The sequence below is a fragment of the Serinus canaria genome, chromosome 3, assembly GCF_022539315.1.
Source record: "Serinus canaria isolate serCan28SL12 chromosome 3, serCan2020, whole genome shotgun sequence".
NCBI lineage: Eukaryota > Metazoa > Chordata > Aves > Passeriformes > Fringillidae > Serinus > Serinus canaria.
This window is the reverse complement of record NC_066316.1, coordinates 24,700,161-24,718,368: the sequence shown is the minus strand read 5'-3', so window position 1 is coordinate 24,718,368 and position 18,208 is coordinate 24,700,161.

The following is an 18,208-nucleotide window of genomic DNA, read 5'->3' as shown; positions in this document are numbered from 1 at the left end:
ATGTTAGTGGCTTTCATTTAAACTTAAGTTCAATAGTCTGAGCTATCAAAACAATTTTTTTAAATCATATCTTAATTAGAAAAATTCAGCTTAGATATCTTACCTGCTATTGCATTATGGTAATATGAGAGTGACAGTATTTTGCAATTACACTAGGGAAACATGTCTTTGGATTGTTCTTTTCCAGAGCAGGTCTCATAGAGCTACAAAAGTACAGAGGAAGGCTGCCTTCATAAGCAGCTACTTGGAACAACTTACCTACAATAATTGATTACATAGACCTACACTCTTTTCCAGACTGAGAAAATGTTTATGAAGTTGTACAACATTACCAGCCCATCCAGTGTTAACAGAAAATGAGCAATGATTATGCCTTCCATTACAAGAGTTACTGAAGAGCAACCAAAAATGGCAGTGGCCAAGCTTAAGTGTTCCAGGACATAAGAATAGTCTGTTTACTACAGAACATCTTAGACATAAGAAGATAAACCAATTATATGGTGATGGCTCTGACCCTGCAGCTTAAACAAGTGTTGGTTTTACATACAGAACTAGTGTGACTTCCCAAAATGTTAAAAGAGCATTTTTAGCCACACAAATTGTTTAGCTTCAATTAATCAAATCTACCAGATTCAGAAAAGTTTTCATTTTTAATCTAAGCTCTCCAAGACATAAAAGTATTGCGTTTACTGCAGGGCATCTTAGACACACAGGGATAAACCAATTGTGTTATGATGGATCTGACCCTGCAGTTCAAAGAAGGGTCAGACAGTGGTGTTAACCTGCATTTATGGGATTTAGCTGCAGCATTCAACTGTTGTTTAGGTAGCCATTAAGCATACATAGATGGAATTCTATCAAGAGTGGTGTGTTTCAGAATCCATCTCATTGAATCAATTGCTGATTTTTTTTCTCCATGGAAATCCAGTCAAAAAACCACAGACACAAAATGTGTCTGCCAGATCCTTCACAGGTCCAAGGAGGTGAACCTGTCAATTTGACTACTTTGTGTCACTGCTACGTTACAGGACCTGGCAGAGATAGAAGTTTCTGGAGGAAAGTCCCAGGGTAGCCTTGGTGATTCTGCACATTTCTAGAAAGTGTCAGCTTTAAAGTCTTTCTATTTAGTTCACAATAGTCAAGATTTTTAGGGTGAAAATTCAGATAAAAAAGAAAATCAAGGTTTCCTTGTTGGAATATCAATGAATTAGTCTACAATACTGATAAAGAGGCATTTGGATTGTGGTAGGCCAACTTTTTGCTGTTGTGATGTGTATCATTTGGATGGAGCAAGAGGGTACTTCTATCTAAGAAGCTTTCTGTCTAAATAAATTAAAGATGTCATCTGGTCCATTAATATGTAGATGGCAGAGTTGGAATCAAGGTAATCTACTTCTAGAACATCATATCAATATAGTACTACTTGAACCACAAAATAAAACTCAATCTCTTGGTACCAAACAATATGTTTATGTACAATATATTGCTATGCATATTGAGTCATGGTGAAAATGCTCAGTTTTTTTAAACCATTCCCCATTCATTCCATCAAATACAACTGTGCCAGGATCTAAACTCCCAAAGTATGGGACAAGAAAGCTCTTTGCTTTTTCATTTATCAACTAAAATGTTTAGTTCATGCCTGCTTTCTGATGCCACAGGGTGCTGCCTTCCAGCCTACAAAGGCACAAAATATACTACAGGAACTATAAATCTCTCCCTCATATATGTAGAAAACTAATTTCCTATATTACTTGTTCCAATCAACTCTCTGCTTTCCATTAAGCACAGCATGTAATTTAAAAATACATTTGGGATACAAGTCTGAGAACTTTCTAAGACAGACCCTCAGGTTGCTGAAGAGTAAGCCAGCATTCAAGCAGGGAGATTTCCAAGAGCTCCTTAACATAAAACAATTAAATTGGTTCAATCATTTGAGTTCAAACTGTTGCAATTGTTAAACTCCAGATTCAGAATGCGTATGCGGCACTGGATTTAAAAACCAGTAAAGGATATTTGAATAAAGTTAATTCCTAATCTCATTGCTTTCCAATGGCCACAGATACTTTTACACTAGAACCTATTTCTTTAGAGACAGTTTACTCCTCTATTTCTCTAAGTGCATGTCAAAATGTTTCTAGTTCATCACTGATTTCTGCACTACAGCAGCATCTAAGAACCCTGTCACCAAGCAGGACAACTTTGAGCAATGCTTGCTAGGACAATTCATTCCCAAGAGCTCATGTGCAGAGAAAACAAATCTCCTAGCATAGCATCTGCTACACAAAAGAAACATTGTTTTAATTTAAGCAGTTTGGATTTTAAAAATCTGTTAGACTTGTTTGCAAATAGTGTTGGCTGATGAATGGCATCTGTACAATAGATAAATGCTAATATGGCATAATTTCACATGTTTTACAAACTGTTAGACAGTGATGCTAAAAATAGGGCATTATTTATTTTGAGAACTAGACAGAGAACAATTCTTTTAAGTTGTCTTTAAAGCTTTTTCAGCTTGATCTGCATTTGCATTCACAATTAGGGCAGGGGGGTGGATGGAAGAAGAAAAACCTTCCAAGTATTTTTGGCAAAACAGCTTGGTCAAATTGCCTTTTTTCTTTAAAAAAGAAGAAGAAACAAATCAGGTTTTTGCTTTATATAGAATATATCAACCCAAATCTGTGATTCAAAAATATTTCCTTTCCTTTCTTCCAAGACTTTGAAGCACTTACTTTCTCCTCACACATTTTTCCATGCTTGCCAACCAATTTATTACTATATGTTGCATTTAAGACACTAAACAGCAAATTAAATACCCTGGACCTAATTCATGCAGAATTTAGGTAGCAGACAGATGTTTACAACAGTATCTACTAGGCTGTGCCTTCTCTAAATTACAGATCTTACACCTTAAAGCCCTCTTTTGCCTATTGCAGAATGTTTCCAGTACAGCTCCCATCTTTTAGAAAACTTCCTCAAGTCTAGCAGCATTGTTCACACCAATTTATTTTACCTACCAAGAAATATTAGTTAAATTCAAAGTTTTATATTTGTAGGATTACAAAGCAATAAATTGATTTTTAAATCCTGCTGCTGCATGGCTCCCATGTGTCGCATGATTTTGATTAAGGTGTCTGGGTTTTAAGAAAGAGATCCCTGAGCAGAAAATAACAAAGAATTCATGATTAGCTAAACCCTTTAAATTCAGTTGAATACAGTAAAAATAATTAAAAATATCAGCTGTCAGCAAAATATTAGAGCCTCCCAGCAGATGCACGTTGAACATTCTGTAAAACCCCAGAATGGTTTTAAAACACTGTAGTCTTTATTAGCAGACATGGTACTCCAGTTCATGAATACAAAGTAGAAAAATATTAGTAAGGTGAGAGGTAAGTTTTGCTACCACATGATCTTTTTCAGATGATGAAAAATAAGGGATAGACAAGGGGTTATAATAAAACTAACCACACCCCCTTAAATTGTGCACACTGATGAAGATTTGTAGCTCATATGCCACACACAGTTATCTGAAACTTCTTTATTTCAAATACAACTTTTTCTCCTGTTTTTTTGGTTTACATTCTAAAGCTGACAGAGCTGCCAAACCACAGCTTATTCAATAACTTACAGAAATCATTTTGCTTTACAAAAACGGGCAAAAAATTTTTTTTTCTTCTTTTGAATCAAATGTAGCGACTTTGACCCATTGTGGCCAGGTATACTCACACGCATCCACATGCAAGAGGTATTTTTCATAAAATTATTCAAATTGAATGTCTTTCAGATATAAGCATTTCTTTACAACTTTCTAACTATGCTAAAAAAAATAAAAAATAAAAAAACTATGGCTGCAGATGGTACATACACTGCCTTCCACTGAATGTTCAAGTCTCTTATTACAATTGGACAAGGAAACTGCAAGTTTTCTTTTAACATAAATTCCTTCCCTTGGCAGTTTTTTCTGTCTCTGTGTTCATGTTATTTTAAAACTCTTTCATTTGATCATTCAATGTTTTCCACCACCAACTAGGTGATAAACAGGCTTGCCACCTGGCTCAGCTTCCCATCCCCTCTCCCAGTTTGAATATTTCTTCAGACACTAAAGCCAAAGGAAATGGAAAAAACTGCCAGAGGTATTTTTTAATGCTTTCAACAAACACAAATAAAAAAGAGATTCTGTATGGACATGAAAGACAAGACCCTCTCTGGGTCCATCTGTCACCTCCTCCCTTGCAAAAAGTAATTCCTACATTTAAGCCAAAATTAATCTCAGCAGAATTCTAAGCAAAAATATTGATTCAGTCTCAAACCTTTCAGTTGCTTCTTCAAGAATCTATTTCTATCTCACTGAATCCTTTTCACATATTTTAGAGCTTTCTCAGCTTCCTGTATGCAGCCTTTGCCATTTTTCTATTTCACTTTTTTCTTTTAATATCCTTACTGAAATAACAAATCTCTGCTTTTCCTACCTTTCAGGATGGTGCAGTGCCTGTGTCCTGTAGCTCCATCTCTGCTTCATGTCACCCTCTTTTCCTTTAACTTCCAGCTCTGCTTTTGCATCTTCTGTCTCATTCTACCACATTCAAGACAGCCCAACAATAAGTGATCCCCATGGATAATACCTTTTCCCAATTCATCTTCTTCTAGGCACCTATAATAATTGATTACTATATCAATAGTCCTAGGATACACCCTAGGGTGTATCCTATCACCCACCACCCAAAAATCTACAAATGTACTTCCAACCATCAAAGAATCTACATGCCATGATGGTCTCCACCATCTACTCAAGACTGACAGAATTCCCACAGCACCTTAGAGAGGAGCCTGCACTTCCTGAGGATGCTTCTCCCCTGTAGCTTCAGCATCTTCCACATTCCTGAGTTAGGAGTCACAGTTGCTATTCAGTTCCTAGTGGGACCTCCAGGAATACATCTCCTTGACAAAGTACAAGTGAAAGCCTTGGAGTACACCTGTGATAAACCTGAGCAAATGTGCAAGTGGGATTGGATAGCCTTTCACAAAGTCTTTGCACTGTTACACCACAGCAAACCCAGAGCAAAGCTTTGAGCAAACCCAGAACAAACCCAGAACAAATCCAGAAGAAAAGGAAAAATTTTCATGGATTGTAGTTGGAAAAGGACAACTTTCAAATTGAATTTTCTGTCAAAAACTTCATACATTATCTTCTTCCTCATGCCATATCCTCCTCTAAAAAGAAATTTGAAAAAATAAACCAACATTATTAATTCAGGGAGAAAAGCTATATGAATCCTAACTCCAACCTCTTGATCTTGAAGCCTCCATGGAAGTTCTTACCTGGTGATGTCAGACCATCAGCTTCCTCAAAGGAAATTGATTACTGTGATCAGTTCTGCAAAAAGGATGATTGTGTTTCATTTTAAGAGACTTATACCTGCTAATGATCCTGCCCACATATGAAAGGATGATGATATGAAATATCCATATTACAGTGCTTAACAGTCATATTGCTAAATGTTCTAATCAAAACTTACATTTTTGGAGGAGAGCGGGCAAGGACAAAACTTGGATTTTGGCTAACTTTTGGTTTATTTCTCCTGTTATAACCACTGGAACATTTCTATGTTTGAAAAAGTCTTCCTAGTTTGCTTAGAAAAACTGGTCCCTATCTTCAGCTCCATTTTAACAGCCTTTTCATCATATCACATGTGTAAGCTGGGTCATGAGAAGGAATTTGTGTTGTCCTGAGAACATTGCTACAATTATACTCAATTCAAACCAAACTGTTTCAGAACCTCCTGCAAACTTCATACAAAAGCTGCAGGGAAAGGCATTGAAAGAGGATCTACTTATGGTACCTCTCAGATTTTCAGATCTCTGCCTTCTTATTCCAAGCCTCTAGGGTTGGAATAGTCATCATGAACTAAAAGAACGTTTAGTTTGCTCCAAATAAGAACTGCTGAGTGCTCAATCTTGACAAAGATTGCCTGTAGCTTGGCCCAAACAGACACTCAGGATATCCATGAGCCACTATTTTCCCTTTACTGCCTTGATCACTGCTCCACAACCGTGTTAAATCTGAATCACAGAATCATTTATGTTGGAAAAGCTCTCCAAGACCATGGGGTCCAACTATTAACCCAGCACTGCTGAGTCCACCACTGAACCATGTCCTTAAGCATCACATCTACACAGCTCTTAAAGACCTCCAGGGGTGGTGACTCAACCTCCTCTGGGCAATCTGTTCCAGCCAATGCAGGTCTGCCCTTGCTTCTGAAGACCATGTAAACTCAAACTTTAGCTGTACAATGTTTTTCACAGTGAGAGGTTAGCACTGTTTACTTGCACAGTCTCCAACACAAAATCTCTCCCTTCTTCAATAGTGAGAAACAGGTAGTATGCCACAATCACAATTCTACTTCTAGTTTTCTAAGATGACTCTTTTCTCTTCAAAGTAACAAGTCCTGAGTTGAAAGCCCTAGTATTAAAGGTATAACTTGAATAAAATTTAGGAAAAAAAATCAAAATCATGTTTTTTAAAGAAAACATTGATTTCTTCCTGGTTAATTCTGTTTTTTTTAAATGGTAGGAGCATGAAATTTGGCATAGTCAATAAGCTAGGCTGGCACAAAGTTGAAATTGCAACCATTCTCCATGTCCTTGAGGTAGAAGTAATTTTATGGCAACTTTTGTCAGTTATTTGGATCTTGCACTTATCTTTTATAGCAGTCATTCGACTAAATAAAACATGTTCTGCAAGTTGGTTACCTCACTCATGTGCTGATTAAATCATAACATCAGATGTTCCCACAGACCTGGGTGGCAAACCTTGATCAACACCAAGGCAGAAAGCATAGATTATCCAGGCGTATCCTCTCTGTCTGAGAGGATTTGGTGGCAAACAGGCTGTGTCTGCATTTCTGCAGAAAAGCTTCCCAAAAATTCAATTCCAGCTTGCACTTAATTCTTGCATATACCACTTGTGTCACCAGTACTAGACAATCCATGGAAGCACTGAATCCATTTTACAGAGATAATTTAGAGAGCAATTGAAGTCAGAGAATGAAAGGACATAAATCTCAGAAAGTCAGTGCTCGAACCAAAAATGTTGTGAAAAATTTCCCTTTCCAGCATCTGGCACATCTTGCATTTCAGGTTTCTCTGGCTAGTTAACAGGAGCCCTGTCTCCTGCTTTTCTGCCAGGACTTCATAACTGGCCTCAAAAGTAGTAACCACAGCTTCACTGCCCAGTGGCAGTGGTGCCTTGCTAGAGCCCCAAGTTGTCTTTCAGCCCTCCTTAGCATTGTTCACCTCTCAGCTGTCTCTCCACCATCATTTCTTGTTCAGGACAGCTGTTGGTCTTTGTTGGTTTGTCTTTGACAAGTATTTACAAAAAGATCAGCAATTCAAATCAAACTGAAGAGACACCTTGCTATCAGAGATAGGCTGCCACCAAAAGGTAAGCACAATATTTTCTCCAAAACTTCAAGCTATTCAGACCAGATATTTTGGCTAAAGAGACCAATAACCCTGACTACATTTGGTGCAGTTTCCTCTCTAGGGCATCTCTGTTTAAGTACATTTGTGTCTTGGTCTAGAAAATGAGGCCTGCAAGGTTTAGACATAAATCACAACGTGCAATTCTCAAAGTGGTGAAAGAGCAAAAAAACCACTATCATTAAAAGATAATTACTGCCAAATCTCAATTTTTTTCTTTCCTCATCCAGTTTCCTATTTCTGAATACAGTGCAAACTTTTAATGTTCTAAGCATTTGTACAAATGCTTACATTCAAAAGTGCAAATATACGGAGTCAAAAATTTATAGAAACACATGTCAAAAGACAAAGGGAGAAGGAAAAAGGGGGAATAAAACTGAATAGCATCAAGGTAACGTCTAGTCTAAAGCCATAAAAATTCTTTGTAGTTTTATTAATTCCACTGCTTAAGAAAGATCTGCAGTCTGTTTTCAGTAAAAGCTACTTAATAGTATATCAGACAGCAATTAAGTCAGCAAATGTGCCTACAGCATTTTGCGTTAGAGACATGTTCTGAGAACTGCAATGGGCCAGATGAACACAGATCTACAAACCAGCCTCACCTCACACGCTTGCAATGTTCACACAGAGTAAACAACATGTTCTGTACAGGGAATTTTAAAGCCTAAAGAAAAGCCTTGTGAGCACATTGGATTGGGTCACATACCAAATAAACTACACGCCCAAACAGCAGTGAGATGAGGACAAATATCATCTTTAGCTGCTGCAGCACACAATGAATGCTATCCCTAAATCAACAGCTCTCTGTTTTAATGCAGAAATTACTGCACTTAACAGTTTAAAGCCAGAATTCAGGTTGCAAGAAGGACAGAAAGAAAGGAGAGAACTCCTGCCATTAGAAACAAGAAACATGTGTTTGTCTCTTTTGGCAGTCATTGACACAGTAGCTATTTACCAAGAGAGAACGAACATACCACCTAGACAGAAAAATGTTTGTTTACATTGTACAACAAATTTCTCCATTTTTACAGGAACAGCCTTTGCAAACACAGCTTTAATAGCAATTTGAGAAAGTAGGTCAAAAATGCAGGATGCCCAGCATCGTGATGAAAATTAGCTAGCAATTGTATATAGATCTCATATGTAAATAGATGTAGCCTGGTTGATTTTCAGAGAATCAAGAGCTAATTGCATTGAAAAAGAGTTTTTCAAGAGGACAAAGGCAAGACAAATGTGTAGAAAATTCAAAAGCAGAATTTGTCAGGCAAAAAAAATTCCAAAGTGAATTTTGTAGATGAAGAATGGCAATATTGAACAGCACAAGAGCTAGAACTTGCAATCAAACCCCTAAGAAAATGTCACTTTTTTACATTAATTTCACAGTCCAATTTTACAAAGCAGTTCCAATAGTAGTACATACACTAAAAGTATTTAGTTTATAACCAAACATATTATTATTATTACACTCAAAGGATGTTAAAATCCCTGAAAGGAACTCCTCAGCTCCTCTGAATAACACTTATTGTTAAAAACATGTGTTGCTGTTTCTGATACATTGCTGCAGCACCTCGCTTCATTTCAGTGCTATTAAAGTAATCCCAGTAAGAGAAAGCCTACACACTTCATCTTAAAGAGGAGTTTGAAGTGATTTGGGAATTTCCTCATGTTCCAGCAGAGTATTTAAAATAAAACAAAAATCCCCATATGTTTCAATTTCAATGTCTTTAGCACTCACACAAGTATGTGTGAACAGTAGGGGAAAGACGGGAAATTATTTCTATGACAAAACCCCAAACATTCTCTCAAAAAAAGTTGATTACTAAAGGGAAAATATTTCAGCAGACTGTATTGACAATCTCATGCAAAGTGATTATTTATGTGCAAGCCTGTGTGCTCCATAAATCAGTATGTGACAGCAATGACTGATTTAGAGAAGAGTTCTCTGGCAGCATTCATTGCACAGATCGATTGTCAGTACCTGGCAAGAACATCCAGCAACTGCATCTAGAGCTTTAGCACACAGTTACCACAGGAGAATTCCCAGGGTTCCACACGTAGATTTTTTAAATATCCATCTGGCTGTCTGATATCAAGCACTTCTCCACCAAGAAATAAAAAGCTTTCCTAAAATTCCACTTTGAGAGCCTGTTTAATAATAAGTAAAAATGTATACAAAGTAAATTCAACTGTTTCACCCTATGCTTAAGAGGCAGGGTAAAAAACAAATCTGATTTGTATATCACACATTAAGGATAAAGTGGGGGGGAAACCCCACAAAAAAGTATTACAGGCACAAATGTCACCATTTAGGCTACATAAGTAACACTTTATAAATGAATCACATCGATGTTACATCTTAGGCTTATCTTGATATTCATTTCATGTAGTGGAAGGAAGCCTGAATCACTGAAAATGTCAGCCATAGGTCAAAAATTATTAGGGAACTCTGATTACATGAGTCTAGGGAATTAGTCTTGCCACGAAAGACACAGCTTTTACAAATTAAGATCCTCTCACATGCTTGGATAGCCCAATAGAGGCAAACAGGCAGCGAAGGCTGCACAACTGTGGCTGCTTAGAGCTACTGCTCAAACACCATCCCTCCAGGCATTTCAATTCCCTCCTAGCTGCTGCTCAACATAATGCTGCCACAGACTTCAGTGGCTTTGGCCAGAAATACTGAGTCAAGCCCCCTGAAGTGCAGTATTTTTCTTGCACAAAGAAAATTTCTCGAACTCAGTCCCAATCCTGTGACTTGTTCTGGACATCTGCGTCAGCTCTTTCAAGGAAGGGCCAGAGGCAGACCACCTACACTGAGAGGGGCCACACCAAGACATCAAGAGTCATGTGGCACCAGCATAGACATCCCCACTTGGGTGGCTTAGGTTCCAAAACATTGGGAGACTGAAAACTGAAGAGCTGATATGGTGGAAGCTCACACCAAGTGGAATCAGACATTTTAACGAAAGCAGCACAAGCATTTCCCATTCAGCTTGCTGTCTCCTTGGATGCCTGACTCTCCATCTGTGGACAAAATTGGTGCCTAATTAGAGAAGAGTATTCACAGCCTCCACTAGCCTGCAACAGGTTTGCTCAGAGGCCCAGAGAAGTCTTCTTAGGGGTGGGTCACCATGTTCTCACATCATCCTTTTCAGTGTGATGGGTTTGAGAGCTCCAAAAGCTTCTGCCAATTTCTATTTACTTTTTCCAGTACATGAAATGCAGCAACAGCAAGTCTCTGACTTTCAAGTTACCCATCAGAAATATAGTAGTTTTCCTTCTCTTCTCTTGAAGTTCTCACATGTCAGTCTGGCAGCCCACAGCACATTTTATGAGATGTTTTTATAGCCACTAATACAATAGGATATCCATTTTAGTCAGGTGCCATATCATAACAGATCCTGACATCTCTAGATAGCATAACTGACATAAAATAAAATTTGATAGCAAAAAGGCATTACATCTTGTATCACCATAACTTGCATTATTAAAATATTTCTCAAAAGTTCAATGTTTTTCAGTAACTTAGTAGTTAATTCTATGGACTAGCCATTGATGCCCCATTCATGTGAAAAATCTGTGATCCCAGAAATAAATGGACAATGCAGAAATATACAATACCACCTTAATAACTGAGACTGCTGGATTCCCCCACAGTTCTGCCCATATCCTTAAGAATAATTAAGGCCACAAAAAAAGTCTTTGGACAGGTGAACAACAAGCCCTTTTGGCATGGAAACAGGACAGTACTACAACTTCTTTCCAAAACTCTTGACAAACAGATGAATTCTCACGCAACTCTCAACCACACACACCTTGGGAACTAGAGCTACACCTCTACTGCAGCTCACTGATGTGGTATTTATTCTAAGCACTAAAATCCAGCAAAATTACATTACAGGAAATCCCTGTTCCAGTCTACAAAAATCTTGTCTCAGAACACAAAAAGTACTGATACTCCGTAATGTTCTACTTAGAAGTTTTAAAGTTTTTCTGCATTTCTGCACTAATTTTACACTTTCTCAGTGCATCAGCAAAGGAAACAAGTTCCTTAAAAGTGAAGATCAAAACAATAATTATGTATGGATCCAGTCTAGCTCAAGCTGGAAGCCAGATGGGAGGAAATCTTCATTGTCATTGCTTTAACTTGTATCAGGAACAGTTATGGAAGCCTCTCTGATGAAAACCTCTGCACTGGCACAAATTTCATTTTTCCCTTTTTCATCTTATGAAAAGGGTCTGCACATTACCTCAAAAGACATGACTTTCCCAACAGTAGGAACTCCCACACTTGAACAGACTGCTTGCATGGGACCATCTGGATATCCTGTACATGGTGCACTCCAAAATTTTTGCAGGTAGAAGCAAGTGGTGGTGGTTGGGGAAACCAGTGGCAACAGCCATTTTTAGGGGTATTTCCTGCATAGTGTCTCTGTTTTCAAGTTGCTATTTTTTTATACCAACTACCAAATCTAAGAGACAGAGCATTACCATTGTTTGTTTAGAGAGGTTTGGAAATTCCCTCAGTACACAAGAAGATAAGAAAAATGAGGTTTGTATCTACTGCTTATTCAAGGCCACATAAAAAAAATCAGTAGTGATTACTTTGTCTCTGGTCCTCTCTGTTTTTCACTCATCCTATCCAAGTAGCTACTGCCAAAAGAGTACATTTAGTACTGAATGCAAAACTATCAGTCTTGAAGAGCAGGACTAAGAAGAACCTATCTACCCCAGCTCTTTTATTTAAGCAGAATACTAATCCATCCCAGGCAACTTGTTTAGTCTCAATCCTTTCTAAGTTTCAGTCTGTCATTGCAGCTCATATTTTCTGAAGTGATCATTACTGAAGTTCTTCTCTTGACTCTTGTCAATTGGCCTACATTTCTGAAAGTACAATTTTCAGAGGAGATTTCATAGTCACCACCAGAAGAGGAGGGATAATCAGTTTCTCATCTCACTTTACCATGTGTATTTACTATGTTTTACCACCTAGCATAAGTCCCAGATCTTCTTTGCAACACTGTTGTTTCATACCACTGTTATTACTGTTATTCTTCAGCTCCTGTTTCTTACTTTGTACTCCCCCTCATTTTAAGCAGAAAACTTTGTGTCTGTGGTTCAGCTCCATCTTCTGATTTTAGACCACTGATTTGTTTAGACCATTCTCATTTTATCTTCCCAAGAATTGCAATGCATTTGAAATAAACCTATCAAGTCTGACAGTTCCTCTTTTTTTCCATCAGCCTAAATCATTGAAATCAGCAGACAGTTCAGACTGGAGCTGGGTATGAACTGACACAGCATCCTCTTCTGTGATGATAGCTTAATTACAAAAAGCTTTTCCAACCAGAGAGTGAACCACCATCCATATTTCCTTAATTTGGTTAGGAAAACACTGCCTTTTAGGAGAGTATTTAAAGCCCTGGTAAATTCACAATGCTTTTCACTCTGTGCATTAGACATACATGCTATTCTGGGAAAAAACAAGCAAACAAACAAGTGAAAAAACCCTAAAAAAAAACCCCCCACACACCAGATTTGTCAAAAAATGATATCAAATGGATCTATTTTAAATATTATTCTTCTCCAAATGCAAACAATTTGCTCCCACAAGCACTGATCTGCCTCACTTTCTTCTTTCTCTACATTTGAGCTTTTATCACTACTTCTTTGAAGAAAAAAATTCATTTTGTCTTCATCCAGTTCTTTGGCCTCTCCATGCTCCTCATATCCCCACTACCACTCACCACCACTCAGATTCCTTCACATACTGAGCCCTTAGCAAATAGCAAGCAGATCTTTCTTCCAGCCTAATGAAATTAAGTGATAGCAGACCAGTCTCATCTCTCATTTAGCCTTTTTTTGGTAAAGCCATAATGAAAATAAAAAATGCAGTGTTGGCAGTATCCTGTCCATGTTTTTTCTTTCTTTGCTTACTTCAAGAAGAGCTTTGAGCTGTGAAACCAACTGATATATTTTTTTTTTTTAACACTACAAATTATAACTACTTAGTCACATGCCAATCTTGTCCATTTTTTCAATAACTGCTATTGGAATGCCCCTATACAAAAGATATTTTCACATAATCAATTCCAATGCTTGTTTTTGTCTTTTGCACTGGTTGGTGCAACAAAATATATATTCAAACAGTTCCACCAGCCTTCCAGCACAGAATATATTCAGAATATCACCCTAGTCTTGTTTTCCTGCTGTCACATATTACTTAAGTGGAGAATGTTCACCTCCTTGCTCTGTGAATGGAACAAAACACTAACCTAATTTCTGAAGTACAAACTGTGCATTTTCACAAGGAGTAGCTTCAATTACTAGATGCAATTACCATCTAGCTATTTGTAAAGAACATCTTTTTATCTCATCAGCTGGAGTGGAGCAATGTTTACAGCCTTCCCCAAGTTTACATGTCTGTGCAAGTGCTACTCTACCTTGTTACAGAACAGACTTTGAAAACAGGAAAATAAACAACATAAAGGAGAACCTTTTGAGGAAAGAAATCTGAGAATTCTCCAAAAAGCATTTTTTCAGAGATGATTAACAACTGCTTTCATGTATTTTTAATCTTTCTCCACATCTCTTAATGACATTTACATATACTCAACTTTAGACATCCTCACAGGATGTCTAAAGTTTGAGTTTTCAGTACTTTACGCAACTCTGAATAAATAAAAATGTTTGTTATTTTAGCTTAAAAGCCTTCTGGTCATAAATAGACTAAGAAAAAAGAGCAAAGATGTTTGCATTTCTGGACATAAAAACTTTCTACATCAAGATGATATAAAAAGATTTTTCCATACTGAACTCTGGCTTCAGGCAAACCGTCAAGACTTCAAGGCAGTCACTTTTTTTTTATCTTCTCCTTTGACCAAAATATGAATCCATGTATATCCCCATTTTTAAGCTCCATCTTAATCTCTGACTACAGTGTAAATATAAATGTGAATACACATAAATAAGAATTTTTTAAAAGTTTTCTCATGAAAAGGACAACCAAAGGCCTGTGAGTTTCACATTAGGCAAAGAGCTGATATCAGCACGTATTGGAGTATATAAAGAGAAGCTACAAAGCACAGCCTTCATTCCTTCATTAGGGTCTGCTAATTCTCTTTATTCTGAGAAAAGCTGCCATCATTTCCAAGAAGAGAACACTTGCCTTAAAAACCTACTGAAGCTGACTGCAAGGGTGCAAAGTGTTATCACACAGCTGATAAAAGGAAGAAGTGAATAAATTTGCCTTGTCAACTTATATTAATGAGATTTTATACAATGTCCTTTGAAGAAATTAGACGAGGTGTAAAAGTACAACATTGATGAAAGAAAAAAAAAACATCCCAGAAGAATTCAAAGAAGTCTATTGGAGGGATTGTGCTGTTTAACCTACTCTAAATGACCTAGAGAAGGCAGTAACCAAGGAGGTGAACAAATGTGCTGATGAAACAAAGGTATTTAAATAGATAAGGGGGAATGGCAAAGTGAGTAACTACAAAAAGACTTCAAGGTTTCTGGACAATAAAAAGGCACCAGAAGTATAAATGAAAGTGTTTTGCATGGAATAAAACAGTCATAGATTCACTCACTGGACAGACTCCAGAACTCTGGGGTTAGAGAAGCTATTTGGACATTAACATTCACTCAATACTTACAGCAACAATCAAAACAGAGGGTGAAATGTTTGACAGAATCAGAGAATCACAGAATAGATAGTTTTGGATTAAACCTGTGCAGATCATTCAGTCCAACCCTCCTGCCCAGGCAGGGTCACCTAGAGCAAGTTACACAGAAACAAAGCTGGGTTGGGAACATCTTCAGAAAGGAGACTCCATGGCCTCCCTGGGCAGCTTGTTCCTATCTTCTGCCACTCTTGATATAAAATGTTCTTCCTTTTGCTGGGCTTAAATTTCTTGTCTTTTAGGAAATTTAGAACATTTGAGAAAGTACTAGAGGAAAAAATCATCAAAATCTCATTTTCACGTTACGACATAAATCTGCAGTAGCTCCAACCAATTCTCAAAATGTACAACAACTGGAAAAAGTTCAGAGAAGAGCAACAGAATTGAAACCAGCTCTACAGAGCAGCAAACAAGTAGGCTTGGCTTCTGTAGCCTGGAACAGATGGAACTAACAGGGAGATGTGATAGAGGGCCATAAAATCCTAAGTGTTATGAGAACAATTTAAAAAAACAGTATTGAGAGTTTGCTTTTGTCCTGCCATATGAACTGGGATGTGCCAAATGAAGCCAGATAGGTATCAGAGGAAAAACACGTGGTTGTAGAGGCAACAAATGACAGACAACAAGAATTTCTTACCAAAGGCTACTGTGTGCAGAGTTTCCACAGGTTAAAGGACAGGCCGCCCAGATTCATGAGAGAGATGACTGTGGATTTACTAAAAGATAAAGCAGATCAGGTTTAGAAAAAAAAAAAAATTCAAAATGAAGTCAAAGTAGTTCAAGGCTGAAAGACTACGTTAGAAAAATATTATATACTTTCCTTGTCCTTACTTTCCAGGGAATTAATTTCTAGCAACTGTAGGTTACAAGGAGCTGGGGACAGGTGGCTCTCTAATCTGAATCATTATGTTTTGGGATAGAGGAAAAACTTTATCATTATTTTTCTAGGACTGAACTGTATCATCATTTCACATATCATGTCCTAATACTGAAAAGAATTTGTTACAACATCTAAGCTAGTTCATAATTTTTGGTAAGTTATTTTGGCAGATGAATAGTCATGACATGTATTTCTATTAATTTCACCACACACAGAGACCTTGGTACAGGTAGTACAAGGGACAGGGAAGGGACCTCAAAAGTATAACAGCAGGCATTCTTGCCCTCTCCAGACAATACAGTCAATTCCCATAACTAATCTCTCTTGTTTACAGTATTTCAAACCTAGTGCTGGCTGGAGAGAGAAGGTTGGAAGGGAAAAGAAAAATTCATGAACAGAAATCAAGGAAAAGTTCATTTGATTTGATGTGTTTTGATACTCTGTGTCACCGTTCATAAAGAGATTGTGTACTATAGAGAGGTTTTTTCAATGGCACTGGTCCCTATTTTGCCTTTTGGCTTTTTCCTGTAGAGTAGGTATGGTTATTCCATGCTTTGTCCATCCTTCAGGGGATCTGTTCATCTGTTTGGATCCATAAAACAAGGTATATAGCTGTCCATATATCAGACACCTACTGAGTTTTCAATAATCAGGACGCTGGAGTAATTTTCTGATGCTGATCCTGTTCTTCCCCTTCTCAGAACAGCTCTACTTCTACTACTATGCAGGTTCACTTCTTAAAGAATTGAAGAAATAGGACAGATCTCTGCAGGTATAACTTTTCCAAACAAAAGCCACTTTCCTGTTTTCACAGCACACTTTAGCAGTACCTAGATACAAAGCTATTATGTGATACAAGGGGAAAAAAAAACCAAAAAACAAAACAAAACCAAGTCACAATGAACATTCAAAAACTTTAATAAAACACTTAGTCCATCAGAGAGCCCCACAGAAAAAGCATTCCAGAAACCACATCCTTGCACTACAGCCTAACTCAAACCTCTGCCTGTTTAGTGGAAAAAGAATCAGCTCATGTGCAAAGAAAAAAATTTAGGTAAACATGGCCCCTGTACTACATGCTTCTCCAGTTGGAGCATGGAAACAACATTTCTGTCCATTTCACCCTTGAAACACACATCTGGTTATGAGTTACACACCAGATAATATGCCATTTCCTTCTGACACCAAGCTTTCCCTTGTATATGCTCTAGGCAATTGTAAATTTCTAATAAGTTGTTGTGAGCTGCACAGTACAAAAATCTGTAAAGACCTTTGAAGGCCTCACTGAGCTACTGCACATGGAGGCAGAGCAGGCAGGTAAATTATCTGATCAGCTTAAACCTCAGACAGCAGGAACAGCTCATTTACAAGGCACAGCAGAGAACAGCAAGGAGGGACCAGAACAGATGTTTACACTTGAAACAGGACCAAGAGCAAATGACCAAACTCATTTAGATTCTACATTCCTGCAGCAGATTCAAAACATATCTGCATGCACGTTCCAAAATTTTGCCCCCCCCCCCCAATCTACATGCAAGAGTCTGTTTACAGATTTGTAGCACTGACTTTTGGAGGATAACATTCCAGGCAGAAGTGTGAAGTAGGATCTTGAACTACCTAGGGATGCCAAGCAGGAAAGAGGTGATTGAAATGCCTATGAGCCAACCATGCTTTGATGATATTTTTTTGTGCTGCACAAATCCAGTCCAAGGGAAGAACATTTATGCTACCATCACTTTCCTGATATAGAAAATGTAAATGTATAAAGGCACAGAAAGGTGGAGGTTCCCTCTCTTAAGAGTCCCAAAGCTTCATATTATCTGGTATGTAACTCATAACCAGATGTGTGTTTCATATTTCAATTTCCTAGAAAACTTTAAAAGCCTATGATAGATTACAGGAATTCCCATATTCTAAGCAAAATGCTCTGGGACACTGCTAAATTGTAGATGGCAAAATCTGATTTTTCAGGGTGGTTTTAGATCGTTTGCAGACTAAACCAGACCTTTCAGTTGCTAAACTTTGGTCCTTGTGGTTGTATTTAATTTACTTTTTATTCCATGTAGATTCAGTATTTTCTGAATACTTCTACAAATATGTCATGGATATCAGCCACAGACACTGTATTCTACCAATAGACTAACAGCTTATTATTCCTGAAAAA